The sequence below is a fragment of the Carassius carassius genome, chromosome 8, assembly GCF_963082965.1.
Source record: "Carassius carassius chromosome 8, fCarCar2.1, whole genome shotgun sequence".
Lineage (NCBI taxonomy): Eukaryota > Metazoa > Chordata > Actinopteri > Cypriniformes > Cyprinidae > Carassius > Carassius carassius.
Window position 1 is genome coordinate 31,983,858 of NC_081762.1, and position 15,238 is coordinate 31,999,095.

A 15,238-nucleotide genomic window follows, 5' to 3' on the forward strand; every position below is an offset into this window, starting at 1 on the left:
CCAAATCGAGAAGGACAGGCTCCAATTCTGCGACCGGGTCGCCGGCCCACTTTTGCCAAAAGGGAGTGCCCTATCGCACTTGGAGCCGACTTGGAGAATGCGGGCATCGATCCCGCTACCTCTCGCATGCTAAGCGAGCGCTCTACCATTTGAGCTAATTCCCCTGGCCTTTCAAGAATGACGAGCATAGCTGGGAATGATGGGTTTGATGCAAAGAGGCTGTCCCTCCTCTGGGCTTGCTCCTTTACACTGGCCGAGATTATGTTGTTGAATTAACAAAGAGATTAAGCTTTTGTGTTTAAGGACCTTCTCGGTCTTTTTAAGCCAGTATGCATGTGTATGGATTCTTGTATTATGTAGGCTACCTTGGAACACTCGGATCATGCAGACAACTTCTCACCTCTTTTGCTCACACTGACTTAAAGTCTAAGGAAGCGGTTCTCAATTCTAGTCCTCGCTCCCCCCAGGTCTGCATGTTTTGCATGTCTCTCTTTGTTAGCACACCTGATTCGGATAATCAGCTCATTAGAAGTGAGCTCCTAGTGATTGACATGGTCCCTACAAACTGTTCATTGCTCCCCACTCCCTGAGCAGGGGAAATCCGTCAAAGTATACTTCACTTTGGAACATTGGTTCACGGATTTGTGCTGCGCAACTTCTTCACACATGGAGAAGTGTGACATCATTTACCTCTGTATACCTCGATACACCACTGTATTACTCACTATGAATTGAACATATACATACGCTTTGAACTTGAAACGTGCGCTTCGGTACATATCAGAGTGTGTGGCCTTTTTTGATAATCGTGGCCTGCATCCGGTGCACTTCCAGGAGCCACCACCACTTGCTTCAGTACCCAGCTACAAATGGCTCCTCACTGTATACAGTCAGGACATTCTCAACAGGCTCGATCACATAAAGGCCAGCATAACATCCACGTATGGATCAATTTTAAAAATGGATTCAACTAAGAAGGTCAGATAAGCTGCTTACTTGACTGTACCCTTATCTATAATGTATTTTTAGACCGAGAGAGCTTTATTTTTTTCAGTGTAACTGATTTGGATGCCTGTTGTATTATTTGCTATGCTTATTGTTTCTTTCAGATCACCAAGAAGTTGAGCGGGCCTGCGAAAGGCACAGCACAGTGGCTTACCTCAGTGGGCAATGAGATAGGTCAGGTGCTGATGAGTGTCCTGACTGCGAATGAAGGGGCTGGGTTAGACCACATGGCTGCAGGGCTCATGGAGCGATACCGGAGTGCTGGTGTTGATCCTCCCACTGTCATTTATGTGGACTGTGATTGTTGCAAGACAGTGGGAGAGACTAAATTGAAGAGGCGGTTCAGCGGCTGGCCCGATGTCATCGTCCGCCTAGACATTTGGCATTTTATGCGACGTCTGGCAGTAGGGTGCACCACTGATGCCCACCAGTTGTACCCTACTTTTATGGCTAGGCTGTCATCCTTTATTTTTGAGTGGGATGCAGGGGATCTCACTCTGCTGAGACGGGCCAAAAGGGAGCAACTCATCCAACAGGGCTGGCCTACACTGACGGAGGCAGAACTGGACCATCATTTAACTAAAGCTGAGCTGCTCCAGCACTGCAGGAGGAGAACACGAGGAGGAGAAACCACTATCCGCCTCCTTGATATGCTCATCAGAGAGCTCATGGGTGGCAAGGGGAATGATGCTCTTGGTGTTCCACTACTTGACAGTGTGAGAATGCAGCACATCTGGAATGTCCAGAGGCGGCACGTCACCTGTATCCAAGTTCCTCCAAATGTGCCGCTCTATACTGAAACTGGAACTACAAACAAGGGTGGGGTGGTTCTAAAAACCTATCGTTGTGCCAGAGGCTCCACATCCCTGAAATCATTTCACTGCCACCTAAGCAGATTTATTCCAGGTTTGTCATGTCAGAATATACCACATTTTGCCACTAATTCATGTTTATCAAGATATTTGCAGATTAAATTTTCTGTTTTGCATTTTCTCAAAGCAATATTTGGCTTTCTATTTCTTTTTCTAGGGAACAGCGCAAACAGCCTGAACTTCCAGATTTATCTCCTGGAAGGTTTATTACGCTGGATTCAGGACCGGGCTGAAGCTGCTGTTGCAGATGAAGGTTCAACTCTGCGCTCTTACACAGGGGAGCTGGTTTACTCTGTCAATGAGAACTACAATAAGTTGTATGGCAGGAAATTGGTCCCAAGCTTCACTCGACCTGCAGTATACACAGGTAAAAATGTTTTGATAAATGCAGCTCATGATGTAGCATGTTTTTGTTAAAATTACAATTGCTTTTGGACAGTAATAATGTAATTTTGACATATCAGAGAAAAATTATACTACCAGAATATTTGTACATTATTCTGTGTTCTAGGTTTCAGGGGAGAAAATAAAATACATAGTAGAATATAGAGTAATCCTGTCTTTTTATGATACCCTCTGAATTAGATATATATTGTTCATAGAGAAGTGGACAACAAAATATTTACTGCATTTCTGAATAAACCTTTCTGCATAATTTCCATTAAAAACGTTTTCTGTTACAAATATTTCCTCAGGAGAGCTCATTGGAGTACAGTACTTGTTGAGGCAGAACAGTCAGCCCCTGGAGGACATGTGCCCTACCTCTGAGAGGACCTCTCATTTGCTGGAGGAGATAGATGTGGAGGAGCAAGTGGAAAGGGATGAGGGTTTCATTGATTTCTTTGGAGAGGAAGCCACAGTGGCAAATCTTGTGGCATCAGATGACTTAGTCCTTTCAGGTCCACCAGTTCTACCAGCTGCACCAGTTCCCAGTGTCCAGGCTCCTTCAGCTGCACCAGTGCCCAATGTAGCTGCACCTGTGCCCAGTGTCCAGACTCCACCAGTGCCCAGTGTCCAGGCTCCTTCAGCTGCACCAGTGCCCAGTGTCCAGACTCCACCATGGCCCAGTGTCCAGGCTCCTTCAGCTGCACCAGTGCCCAGTGTAGCTGCACCAGTGCCCAGTGTCCAGGCTCCTTCAGCTGCACCAGTGCCAAGTGTAGCTGCACCAGTGCCCAGTGTCCAGGCTCCACCATGGCCCAGTGTCCAGGCTCCTTCAGCTGCACAAGTGCCCAGTGTAGGGGCACCAGTGCCCATTGTCCAGGCTCCTTCAGCTGCACCAGTGCCCAGTGTAGCTGCACCAGTGCCCAGTGTCCAGGCTCCTTCAGCTGCACCAGTGCCCAGTGTCCAGGCTCCACCACTGCCCAGAGTGCGGGCTCCTTCAGCTGCACCAGTGCCCAGTGTAGCTGCACCAGTGCCCAGTGTCCAGACTCCACCAGTGCCCAGTGTCCAGGCTCCTTCAGCTGCACCAGTGCCCAGTGTCCAGACTCCACCAGTGCCCAGTGTCCAGGCTCCTTCAGCTGCACCTGTGCCCAGTGTAGCTGCACCAGTGGCCAGTGTCCATGCTCCACCACTGCCCAGAGTCCGGGCTCCTTCAGCTGCACCAGTGCCCGGTGTAGCTGCACCAGTGCCCAGTGTCCAGGCTCCTTCAGCTGCACCAGTGCCCAGTGTAGCTGCACCAGTGCCCAGTGTCCTGGCTCCACCACTGCTCAGAGTCCGGGCTCCTTCAGCTGCACCAGTGCCCAGTGTCCAGGCTCCACCACTGCTCAGAGTCCGGGCTTTTTCAGCTGCACCAGTGCCCAGTGTCCAGGCTCCACCACTGCTCAGAGTCCGGGCTCCTTCAGCTGCACCAGTGCCCAGTGTCCTGGCTTCACCACTGCTCAGAGTCCAGGCTCCTTCAGCTGCACCAGTGCCCAGTGTAGCTGCACCAGTGCCCAGTGTCCAGACTCCACCACTGCTCAGTGTCCAGGCTCCTTTAGATACACCCTCAGCAATGGTAAATTTTCTTTTTCTATACGAATTGTGACTCATTTAGTTATTTGCCATTAAGCAGTAAACTTACTTAACAGCATGTAAATACCTAACCAACAGTTATATATTTCCAGGCTGTTGACGAGCACTGCATTCCTGGAATGGATCGGGTGGATGCGTTGGTGGAGTGTCTGGTGGAGCTGCGCACACAGACAAGCCTCACACTTACCAACCAACAAGTTGCGACCATTGTGGGTTTTTGGCAGAACCTGGACAAATTTTATAAAGACAGGGATGTGTATGCTGCTCGTCATCAAGACAGGCTACTTACAGGACGTTTTAGGTCCCCGAAAAAGAAAGCTGTCTTCACTCCTGGTGTCGAAAGCACAAAAAGGTGTGTTTTGGGTTCTAGCAGCTCTCCAGCACAGTGGCCTAATTGCTGTTGCCTTGTTGAAATGATTTTCATAAGGTTATGTAACATCCACCGAAGCCCCAAGAAACAGCAGACAGAATCTCTGTCTAGATGGGATCTCATTCTTCGTGATTACAGAAGAATTCGGCAGCTAATCTTGAGCAATGGAACGGTGATGAGTGACACAACCCTTCAGCTAGTTGAGGTAAATCAGAGGACTCTTACGACGTGGCACAATAACTGTTTAAAGGGTCAGGAGGTCTCCTTGCTGTTGCAAGGGCTGGACCTTCCAGAGGCATGTCCAGTGGCTTTGGATGCTTTGCCTCCAGCACGAGTACAGCCTGTTGTGCCTCCACAATATAGCCACCAGTTGCATACCTACCAGATGCCACCAGACACAGCTGGACAGCAAAGACCAAGTTTAGAAAGATTGGGCCCTCAGCTACCTGTACATCTGCCACAGCAACTTCAATCTGGCCATCAGCCGTACACCCTCAGCGTTCAGCCACGTCCACCCAGTTAAGGCCAATTTGTCCCAGGCCGACAGCACCACACCCATTGGTTCCTGACACACCCACTGCCCCTGTTGTGTCTCAGATGTTTCTGGTGCCCTGCCTATTTTGCAACCAGTTTGCGCAGGACAATGTCTGAAATACTTTTCGGCAGCTTTTAGTCCAAAAAAATTAACTAACGTAGAGAGTGTGGCCGCATTGCATCGATGCTCAGTCTGTCTATTTAGGGCAGTGGTTTTCAAACCTGTCCTGGAGGCACCCCTGCCCTGCACATTTTTATTGTCTCCCTTATTAGACACACCCAAATCAGGTCTTGCAGTCTCTAATGAGCTGATGATTTGAAACCGGCTAGAGAAGGCAGCTCGAGGGGGGTGGAAGTCGGAAGAAAAATTTTAGAATGAGGCCTAGAGAAAACACTTGTACTGTACTCAGGGCACTAAGGGGAATACATTTTTGTAAATTTTATGCCATAATACTGTAGAAATATGCATAGAAAAAATGTTGGACTTTGCTTAATTTCACCACATGAGGTGAATGTTAACCAGAATGTCACACATTTTGCCAAGCTGTAACTCCGCCAAAACGGGGCCAAACTGCACCAAAATCGGGACAAAGTCAGACCAGTGGGCCCTCTATCCAACGACACAGGCCCATGTCCCTATGACCCCGGGGGTCCGAGTTACGGCCCCCCAAAATGTGGAATTATATCCGTTATAACTAAGGAACCGGACCACCCAGGAACTCGAGGGTGGTCGCTTACGGTAGGCCCCTCGACCCTCTAGGGATCCCCCGAATTTCAGCCCCGGGGTCCACCGCTTTGCGGAGATATTAGCAAAATAATAGTACCATCCACCCCCCTCGCACCTACTCATCCATGCCGGCCAGGGTGCACCCTCCCCGGCTAGAGAAGGCAGCTCGAGGGGGGTGGAATTCGGAAGAAAATTTTTATGATGAGGCCTAGAGAAAACACTTGTACTGTACAAAGGGCATTCAGAGGAATCCATTTTTGCAAGTTTTATCCCAAAATACTGAAGAATTTGCATAAAAACGAGCGTAGAATTTTGGCACACTTGTGCACCACATGTGGTGCGTGTCTCAATGTTCATTAAATAGCAACTGTATTTAACTTTATTTATTTCAAATGTGTGCCATATTATTAAAGAAAACACCTCTATTGTACGCAGGGCACTCAGAGGAATCAATTTTTGTAAATTTTATCCCATTATACTGAAGAAATATGCATAGAAAAAATGTTGGATTTTGGTTAATTTCACCACGTGGTGAATGTTAACCAAAATGTCACACATTTTGCCAAGCTGTAACTCCGCCAAAACGGGGCCAAGCTGCACAAAAATCGGGACAAAGTCAGACCAGGGGGCCCTCTATGCGACGACACCAGCCCCAAGTCCCTATGACCCCGGGGGTCCGAGTTACAGCCCCCCACAATTTGGAATTTGAACCGTTATAACTCAGGAACCGGACCACCCAGGAACTCGTGGTTGGTCGCATACGGTAAGCCCCTCGCCCTCTAGGGATCCCCCGAATATCCCATAATAATGTAAAAATATTAATAGAAAAAATGTTGGATTTTGGTTAATTTCACCAGAAGAAGAAGGCTCATTGGTCTAGGGGTATGATTCTGGCTTTGGGTGCGAGAGGTCCCGGGTTCAAATCCCGGACGAGCCCTTGTTCAGGTTAAAACGTGAAGCTTTATTGTGTCATTGCATTCACAAACATTATCGCAGGTTTTTGCTAATCAGGCAGACACGGATGGCTAAGCCAGGCCATTTAGCCCAGCTGGTTAGAGCGTGGTGCTAATAACGCCAAGGTCGCGGGTTCGATCCCCGTACTGGCCAGCTGTTTTTATTGTCTGGGGGCTCATCTCTGCTGTGCTCTTCAGCTCCGACAAAGAGTAGGGTGATCTCACTGAAATCCCTGCTTGCTAAGCAGAGGTTTGTTGTAGCCGAAATAGCTCAGTTGGGAGAGCGTTAGACTGAAGATCTAAAGGTCCGTGGTTTGATCCCGGGATTCGGCAACATCTCCCACACTTTTCCCTTTTTTGAGGCGGGCCATTGACCAAAAATCACTGGGTTCCAGCCTCTCTGTATAACTGCTTCCCCACAGCCAGAGAGCTATCTGTTTCCAAGTTGGCCTCCAACCAAGCAGTTTCGGTTCCATGGTGTAATGGTCAGCACTCTGGGCTTTGAATCCAGCGATCTGAGTTCGAATCTCGGTGGAGCCTGTGTGCTTTCTTGCCGCAGGAAAAGATAAAACAGCACTAGTTTGGCGATGGTGCCAGTGTTTGTGGCCCTGTGAGCAACAGCTGCACCAGTAAAGGTTCCATGGTGTAATGGTTAGCACTCTGGACTCTGAATCCAGTGATCCGAGTTCAAATCCCGGTGGGACCTAGTTTGCGCAGGACAATGTCTGAAATACTTTTCGGCACCTTTTAGTCCAAAAAAATTAACTAACGTAGAGAGTGTGGCCGCATTGCATCGATGCTCAGTCTGTCTCTTTAGGGCAGTGGTTCTCAAACCTGTCCTGGAGGCACCCCTGCCAGGCACATTTTTATTGTCTCCCTTATTAGACACACCCAAATAAGGTCTCGCGGTCTCTACTAATGAGCTGATGATTTGAAACAGGTGTGTTAGATGAGGGAAACATTCAAAATGTGAAGGGCAGGGGTGCCTCCAGGACAGGTTTGAAAACCACTGCTTTAGGGAACTGTGCGTAAAATGGCACTGTTTTGCAACCAATTTGCACAGGACCATGTCTGAAATACTTTTTGGCAGCTGTGAGCCCAAAAAAAGCTAACGTGGGAGTGTGGCAGCATTGCGTCAACGCTCAGTCGGTCTCTTTAGGGCAATGGTTTTCAAACCTTTCCTGGAGGCACCCCTGCCCTGAACATTTTGTATGTCTCCCTTATTAGACACACCCAAATCAGGTCTTGCAGTCTCTACTAATGAGCTGATGATTTGAAACAGGTTTGTTAGATGAGGGGAAATGCGAAATGTGCAGGGCAGGGATGCCTCCAGGACAGGATTGAAAAAACTGATCTAGGATTGTCACCTTTATTTTTATTTATATAGCGCTTTAAACATGTGTGATGTGTGAGTAAAAGGGCAGGAGCCAACTTGGAGAATGCGGGCATCGATCCCGCTACCTCTCGCATGCTAAGCGAACGCTCTACCATTTGAGCTAATTCCCCTGGCCTTTCAAAAATGACGAGCATAGCTGGGAATGACGGGTTTGATGCAAAGAGGCTGTCCCTCCTCTGGGCTCGCTCCTTTGTACTGGCCAAGATTATGTTGTCGAATTAACAAAGAGATTAAGCTTTTGTGTTTAAGGACCTTCTCGGTCTTGTTACGCCAGTATGCATGTGTATGGATTCTTGTATTATGTAGGCTACCTTGGAACACTCGGATCATGCAGACAACTTCTCACCTCTTTTGCTCACACTGACTTAAAGTCTAAGGAAGCGGTTCTCAATTCTAGTCCTCGCTCCCCCCAGGTCTGCATGTTTTGCATGTCTCTCTTTGTTAGCACACCTGATTCGGGTTGAAACGTGAAGCTTTATTGTCTCATTGCATTCACAAACATTATAGCTGGTTTTTTTGAATCAGGCAGACACTAATGGCTAAGCCAGGCCGGTTAGCTCAGCTGATTAGTGCGTGGTGCTAATAACGCCAAGGTCGCGGGTTTGATCCCCGTACTGGTCAGCTGTTTTTATTGTCTGGGGGCTCATCTCTGCTCTGCTCTTCAGCTCCGACAAAGAGTAGGGTGATCTCACTGAAATCCCTGCTTGCTAAGCAGAGGTTTGTTGTAGCCGAAATAGCTCAGTTGGGAGAGTGTTAGACTGAAGATCTAAAGGTCCCTGGTTCGATCCAGGGTTTTGGCAACATCTCCCACACTTTTCCCTTTTTTGAGGCGGGCCATTGACCAAAAATCACTGGGTTCCAACCTCTCTGTATAACTGCTTCCCCACAGCCAGAGAGCTATCTGTTTCCAAGTTGGCCTCCAACCAAGCAGTTTTGGTTCCATGGTGTAATAGTCAGCACTCTGGGCTTTGAATCCAGCGATCTGAGTTCGAATCTCGGTGGAGCCTGTGTGCTTTCTTGCCGCAGGAAAAGATAAAACAGCACTAGTTTGGAGATGGTGCCAGTGTTTGTGGCCCTGTGAGCAACAGCTGCACCAGTTAAGGTTCCATGGTGTAATGGTTAGCACTCTGGACTCTGAATCAAGTGATCCATCTTCAAATCTCGGTGGGACCTATTTTGCCACCAGTTTGCGCAGGACAATGTCTGAAATACTTTTCGGCACCTTTTAGTCCAAAAAAATTAACTAACGTAGAGAGTGTGGACGCATTGCATCGATGCTCAGTCTGTCTCTTTAGGGCAGTGGTTCTCAAACCTGTCCTGGAGGCACCCCTGCACTGCACATTTTTATTGTCTCCCTTATAAGACACACCCAAATAAGGTCTCGCGGTCTCTACTAATGAGCTGATGATTTGAAACAGGTGTGTTAGATGAGGGAAACATTCAAAATGTGAAGGGCAGGGGTGCCTCCAGGACAGGTTTGAAAACCACTGCTTTAGGGAACTGTGCGTAAAATGGCACTGTTTTGCAACCAATTTGCACAGGACCATGTCTGAAATACTTTTTGGCAGCTGTGAGCCCAAAAAAAGCTAACGTGGTAGTGTGGCAGGTGAAACAGGTGTGTTAGATGAGGGGAAATGCGAATTGTGCAGGGCAGGGATGCCTCCAGGACAGGATTGAAAACCACTGATCTAGGGATGTGTGAGTAAAAGGGCAGGAGCCAACTTGGAGAATGCAGGCATCGATCCCGCTACCTCTCGCATGCTAAGCGAGTGCTCTACCATTTGAGCTAATTCCCCTGGCTCGTCAAGAATGACGAGCATAGCTGGGAATGACGGGTTTGAGGCAAAAAGGCTGTCCCTCCTCTGGGCTTGCTCCTTTGCACTGGCCGAGATTATGTTGTCAAATTAACAAAGAGATTAAGCTTTTGTGTTTAAGGACCTTCTCGGTCTTCTTACGCCAGTATGCATGTGTATGGATTCTTGTATTATGTAGGCTACCTTGGAACACTCGGATCATGCAGACAACTTCTCAACTCTTTTGCTCACACTGACTTAAAGTCTAAGGAAGCGGTTCTCAAGTCTAGTCCTCGCTCCCCCCAGGTCTGCATGTTTTGCATGTCTCTCTTTGTTAGCACACCTGATTCTGATAATCAGCTCATTAGAAGTGAGCTCCTAGTGATTGACATGGTCCCTACACAGTGTTCATTGCTCCCCACTCCCTGAGCAGGGGAAATCTGTCAAAGTATACTTCACTTCGGAACATTGGTTCACGGATTTGTGCTGCGCAACTTCTTCACACATGGAGAAGTTTGACATAATTTACCTCTGTATACCTCGATACACCACTGTATTACTCACTGTAAATTGAACGTATATATACGCTTTGAACTTGAATCACGGAGGGATGTCATGTGATGTCCAGTTCTCAGGGCACTTACGTTCGAATGGAACAAATGTCTGAAGCTATACGAGAAACTTACAAAATGTGAAGAGCAGGGGGCGCGAGGACTGGAATTGAGACCCGCTGGTCTTAGTGACATCTGACCGTTTCAGCTGTCCTCCCTAACATCCCTCTACATGTTAGATACAGCCCCATTTTTAGGTCAATTAAGAGGCCAACTTATATTCGTTAGCCTTTCACACTGTCTCGAGGACTTTGATTGCTTCCACATTAGTTCATGTTCCTTCTTTTGTTGATGCTAAAATAGCTCTTTTTTCTTGGCTTTGGGCAAGAAGGCTCGTTGGTCTAGGGGTATGATTCTCGCTTTGGGTGCGAGAGGTCCCGGGTTCAAATCCCGGACGAGCCCTTGTTCAGGTTAAAACGTGAAGCTTTATTGTCTCATTGCATTCACAAACATTATGGCAGGTTTTTTTCAATCATGCAGACACTGATGGCTAAGTTAGCTCAGCTGGTTAGAGCGTGGTGCTAATAACGCCAAGGTCGCGGGTTCGATCCCCGTACTGGCCAACTGTTTTTATTGTCTGGGGGCTCATCTCTGCTCTGCTCTTCAGCTCCGACAATGAGTAGGGTGATCTCACTGAAATCCCTTGCTAAGCAGAGGTCTGTTGTAGCCGAAATAGCTCAGTTGGGAGGCCGTTAGACTGAAGATCTAAAGGTCCCTGGTTCGCTCCCGGGTTTCAGCAACATCTCCCACTCTTTTCCCTTTTATGAGGCGGGTCATTGACCAAAAATCACTGGGTTCCAACCTCTCTGTATAACTGCTTCCCCACAGCCAGAGAGCTATCTGTTTCCAAGTTGGCCTCCAACCAAGCAGTTTCGGTTCCATGGTGTAATTGTCAGCACTCTGGGCTTTGAATCCAGTGATCTGAGTTCGAATCTCGGTGGAGCCTGGGTGCTTTCTTGCCGCAGGAAAAGATAAAACAGCACTGGTTTGGCGATGGTGCCAGTGGTTGTGGCCCTGTGAGCAACAGCTGCACCAGTTAAGGTTCCATGGTGTAATGGTTTGCACTCTGGACTCTGAATCCAGTGATCTGAGTTCAAATCTCGGTGGGACCTAGTTTGTGCAGGACATACTGTCTGAAATACTTTTTGGCACCTTTTAGTCCAAAAAATTAACTAACATAGAGAGTGTGGCCGCATTGCATCGATGCTCAGTCTGTTTCTTTAGGGCAGTGGTTCTCAAACCTGTCCTGGAGGCACCCCTGCCCTGCACATTTTTATTGTCTCCCTTATTAGACACACCCAAATAAGGTCTCGCGGTCTCTACTAATGAGCTGATGATTTGAAACAGGTGTGTTAGATGAGGGAAACATTCAAAATGTGAAGGGCAGGGGTGCCTCCAGGACAGGTTTGAAAACCACTGATCTAGGGATGTGTGAGTAAAAGGGCAGGAGCCAACTTGGAGAATGCGGGCATCGATCCCACTACCTTTCGAATGCTAAGCGAGCGCTCTACCATTTCAGCTAATTCCCCTGGCCTTTCAAGAATGACGAGCATAGCTGGGAATGACGGGTTTGATGCAAAGAGGCTGTCCCTCCTCTGGGCTTGCTCCTTTGCACTGGCCGAGATTATGTTGTCGAATTAACAAAGAGATTAAGCTTTTGTGTTTAAGGACCTTCGCGGTCTTGTTACGCCAGTATGCATGTGTATGGATTCTTGTATTATGTAGGCTACCTTGGAACACTCGGATCATGCAGACAACTTCTCACCTCTTTTGCTCACACTGACTTAAAGTCTAAGGAAGCGGTTCTCAATTCTAGTCCTCGCTCCCACCAGGTCTGCATGTTTTGCATGTCTCTCTTTGTTAGCACACCTGATTCGGGTTGAAACGTGAAGCTTTATTGTCTCATTGCATTCACAAACATTATAGCTGGTTTTTTTCAATCAGGCAGACACTAATGGCTAAGCCAGGCCGGTTAGCTCAGCTGATTAGTGCGTGCTGCTAATAACGCCAAGGTCGTGGGTTCGATCCCCGTACTGGCCAGCTGTTTTTATTGTCTGGGGGCTCATCTCTGCTCTGCTCTTCAGCTCCGACAAAGAGTAGGGTGATCTCACTGAAATCACTGCTTGCTAAGCAGAGGTTTGTTGTAGCCAAAATAGCTCAGTTGGGAGAGTGTACACTGAAGATCTAAAGGTCCCTGGTTCGATCCCGGGTTTCGGCAACATCTCCCGCACTTTTCCCTTTTTTGAGGCGGGCCATTGACCAAAAATCACTGGGTTCCAACCTCTCTGTATAACTGTTCCCCACAACCAGAGAGCTATCTGTTTCCAAGTTGGCCTCCAACCAAGCAGTTTCGGTTCCATGGTGTAATGGTCAGCACTCTGGGCTTTGAATCCAGCGATCTGAGTTCGAGTCTCGGTGGAGCCTGTGTGCTTTCTTGCCGCAGGAAAAGATAAAACAACACTAGCTTGGCGATGGAGCCAGTGTTTGTGGCCATATGAGCAACAGCTGCACCAGATAAGGTTCCATGGTGTAATGGTTAGCACTCTGGACTCTGAATCCAGTGATCCGAGTTCAAATCTCGGTGGGACCTATTTTGCCACCAGTTTGCGCAGGACAATGTCTGAAATACTTTTCGGCACCTTTTAGTCCAAAAAAATTAACTAACGTAGAGAGTGTGGCCGCATTACATCGATGCTCAGTCTGTCTCTTTAGGGCAGTGGTTCTCAAACCTGTCCTGGAGGCACCCCTGCCAGGCACATTTTTATTGTCTCCCTTATTGGACACACCCAAATAAGGTCTCGCGGTCTCTACTAATGAGCTGATGATTTGAAACAGGTGTGTTAGATGAGGGAAACATTCAAAATTTGGAGGGCAGGGGTGCCTCCAGGACAGGTTTGAAAACCACTGCTTTAGGGAACTGTGCGTAAAATGGCACTGTTTTGCAACCAATTTGCACAGGACCATGTCTGAAATACTTTTTGGCAGCTGTGAGCCCAAAAAAAGCTAACGTGGGAGTGTGGCAGCATTGCGTCAACGCTCAGTCGGTCTCTTTAGGGCAATGGTTTTCAAACCTTTCCTGGAGGCACCACTGCCCTGAACATTTTGTATGTCTCCCTTATTAGACACACCCAAATCAGTTCTTGCAGTCTCTACTAATGAGCTGATGATTTGAAACAGGTGTGTTAGATGAGGGGAAATGCGAATTGTGCAGGGCAGGGATGCCTCCAGGACAGGATTGAAAACCACTGATCTAGGGATGTGTGAGTAAAAGGGCAGGAGCCAACTTGGAGAATGCAGGCATCGATCCCGCTACCTCTCGCATGCTAAGCGAGCGCTCTACCATTTGAGCTAATTCCCCTGGCCTTTCAAGAATGACGAGCTTAGCTGGGAATGACGGGTTTGATGCAAAGAGGCTGTCCCTCCTCTGGGCTTGCTCCTTTGCACTGGCCGAGATTATGTTGTCAAATTAACAAAGAGATTAAGCTTTTGTGTTTAAGGACCTTCTCGGTCTTGTTACACCAGTATGCATGTGTATGGATTCTTGTATTATGTAGGCTACCTTGGAACACTCGGATCATGCAGACAACTTCTCACCTCTTTTGCTCACACTGACTTAAAGTCTAAGGAAGCGGTTCTCAATTCTAGTCCTCGCTCCCCCCAGGTCTGCATGTTTTGCATGTCTCTCTTTGTTAGCACACCTGATTCTGGTTGAAACGTGAAGCTTTATTGTCTCATTGCATTCACAAACATTATAGCTGTTTTTTTTCAATCAGGCAGACACTAATGGCTAAGCCAGGCCGGTTAGCTCAGCTGATTAGTGCGTGGTGCCAATTACGCCAAGGTCGCGGGTTCGATCCCCGTACTGGTCAGCTGTTTTTATTGTCTGGGGGCTCATCTCTGCTCTGCTCTTCAGCTCCGACAAAGAGTAGGGTGATCTCACTGAAATCCCTGCTTGCTAAGCAGAGGTTTGTTGTAGCCGAAATAGCTCAGTTGGGAGAGTGTTAGACTGAAGATCTAAAGGTCCCTGGCTCGATCCCGGGTTTTGGCAACATCTCCCACACTTTTCCCTTTTTTGAGGCGGGCCATTGACCAAAAATCACTGGGTTCCAACCTCTCTGTATAACTGCTTCCCCACAGCCAGAGAGCTATCTGTTTCCAAGTTGGCCTCCAACCAAGCAGTTTTGGTTCCATGGTGTAATAGTCAGCACTCTGGGCTTTGAATCCAGCGATCTGAGTTTGAATCTCGGTGGAGCCTGTGTGCTTTCTTGCCGCAGGAAAAGATAAAACAGCACTAGTTTGGAGATGGTGCCAGTGTTTGTGGCCCTGTGAGCAACAGCTGCACCAGTTAAGGTTCCATGGTGTAATGGTTAGCACTCTGGACTCTGAATCAAGTGATCCATCTTCAAATCTCGGTGGGACCTATTTTGCCACCAGTTTGCGCAGGACAATGTCTGAAATACTTTTCGGCACCTTTTAGTCCAAAAAAATTAACTAACGTAGAGAGTGTGGACGCATTGCATCGATGCTCAGTCTGTCTCTTTAGGGCATTGGTTCTCAAACCTGTCCTGGAGGCACCCCTGCCCTGCACATTTTTATTGTCTCCCTTATTAGACACACCCAAATAAGGTCTCGCGGTCTCTACTAATGAGCTGATGATTTGAATCAGGTGTGTTAGATGAGGGAAACATTCAAAATGTGAAGGGCAGGGGTGCCTCCAGGACAGGCTTGAAAACCACTGCTTTAGGGAACTGTGCGTAAAATGGCACTGTTTTGCAACCAATTTGCACAGGACCATGTCTGAAATACTTTTTGGCAGCTGTGAGCCCAAAAAAAGCTAACGTGGTAGTGTGGCAGCATTGCGTCAACGCTCAGTCGGTCTCTTTAGGGCAATGGTTTTCAAACCTTTCCTGGAGGCACCACTGCCCTGAACATTTTGTATGTCTCCCTTATTAGACACACCCAAATCA

At 47.9% G+C, this 15,238-nt stretch overlaps 13 non-coding genes across 13 annotated transcripts; 11 read left to right on the top strand and 2 right to left on the bottom strand.

Moving 5' to 3' along the window:
- Nucleotides 1-91: 91 nt before the first annotated feature.
- On the bottom strand, nucleotides 92-164 carry trnaa-agc (transfer RNA alanine (anticodon AGC)). Its single transcript has one exon. It is a non-coding gene; the product is annotated as a tRNA-Ala (tRNA).
- Nucleotides 165-6,383: 6,219 nt separating this feature from the next.
- On the top strand, nucleotides 6,384-6,455 carry trnap-ugg (transfer RNA proline (anticodon UGG)). Its single transcript has one exon. It is a non-coding gene; the product is annotated as a tRNA-Pro (tRNA).
- Nucleotides 6,456-6,551: 96 nt separating this feature from the next.
- On the top strand, nucleotides 6,552-6,625 carry trnai-aau (transfer RNA isoleucine (anticodon AAU)). The gene has a single exon. It is a non-coding gene; the product is annotated as a tRNA-Ile (tRNA).
- Nucleotides 6,626-6,939: 314 nt separating this feature from the next.
- On the top strand, nucleotides 6,940-7,011 carry trnaq-uug (transfer RNA glutamine (anticodon UUG)). The gene has a single exon. It is a non-coding gene; the product is annotated as a tRNA-Gln (tRNA).
- Nucleotides 7,012-7,105: 94 nt separating this feature from the next.
- trnaq-cug (transfer RNA glutamine (anticodon CUG)) lies at nucleotides 7,106-7,177 on the top strand. Its single transcript has one exon. It is a non-coding gene; the product is annotated as a tRNA-Gln (tRNA).
- Nucleotides 7,178-7,904: 727 nt separating this feature from the next.
- On the bottom strand, nucleotides 7,905-7,977 carry trnaa-agc (transfer RNA alanine (anticodon AGC)). Its single transcript has one exon. It is a non-coding gene; the product is annotated as a tRNA-Ala (tRNA).
- A 617-nt stretch (nucleotides 7,978-8,594) lies between these two features.
- On the top strand, nucleotides 8,595-8,667 carry trnaf-gaa (transfer RNA phenylalanine (anticodon GAA)). The gene has a single exon. It is a non-coding gene; the product is annotated as a tRNA-Phe (tRNA).
- Nucleotides 8,668-10,601: 1,934 nt separating this feature from the next.
- On the top strand, nucleotides 10,602-10,673 carry trnap-ugg (transfer RNA proline (anticodon UGG)). The gene has a single exon. It is a non-coding gene; the product is annotated as a tRNA-Pro (tRNA).
- An 86-nt stretch (nucleotides 10,674-10,759) lies between these two features.
- On the top strand, nucleotides 10,760-10,834 carry trnai-aau (transfer RNA isoleucine (anticodon AAU)). The gene has a single exon. It is a non-coding gene; the product is annotated as a tRNA-Ile (tRNA).
- Nucleotides 10,835-11,311: 477 nt separating this feature from the next.
- trnaq-cug (transfer RNA glutamine (anticodon CUG)) lies at nucleotides 11,312-11,383 on the top strand. Its single transcript has one exon. It is a non-coding gene; the product is annotated as a tRNA-Gln (tRNA).
- Nucleotides 11,384-12,623: 1,240 nt separating this feature from the next.
- trnaq-uug (transfer RNA glutamine (anticodon UUG)) lies at nucleotides 12,624-12,695 on the top strand. The gene has a single exon. It is a non-coding gene; the product is annotated as a tRNA-Gln (tRNA).
- Nucleotides 12,696-12,789: 94 nt separating this feature from the next.
- Nucleotides 12,790-12,861, top strand: trnaq-cug (transfer RNA glutamine (anticodon CUG)). The gene has a single exon. It is a non-coding gene; the product is annotated as a tRNA-Gln (tRNA).
- A 1,385-nt stretch (nucleotides 12,862-14,246) lies between these two features.
- On the top strand, nucleotides 14,247-14,319 carry trnaf-gaa (transfer RNA phenylalanine (anticodon GAA)). The gene has a single exon. It is a non-coding gene; the product is annotated as a tRNA-Phe (tRNA).
- The last annotated feature ends 919 nt before the right edge of the window (nucleotides 14,320-15,238 follow it).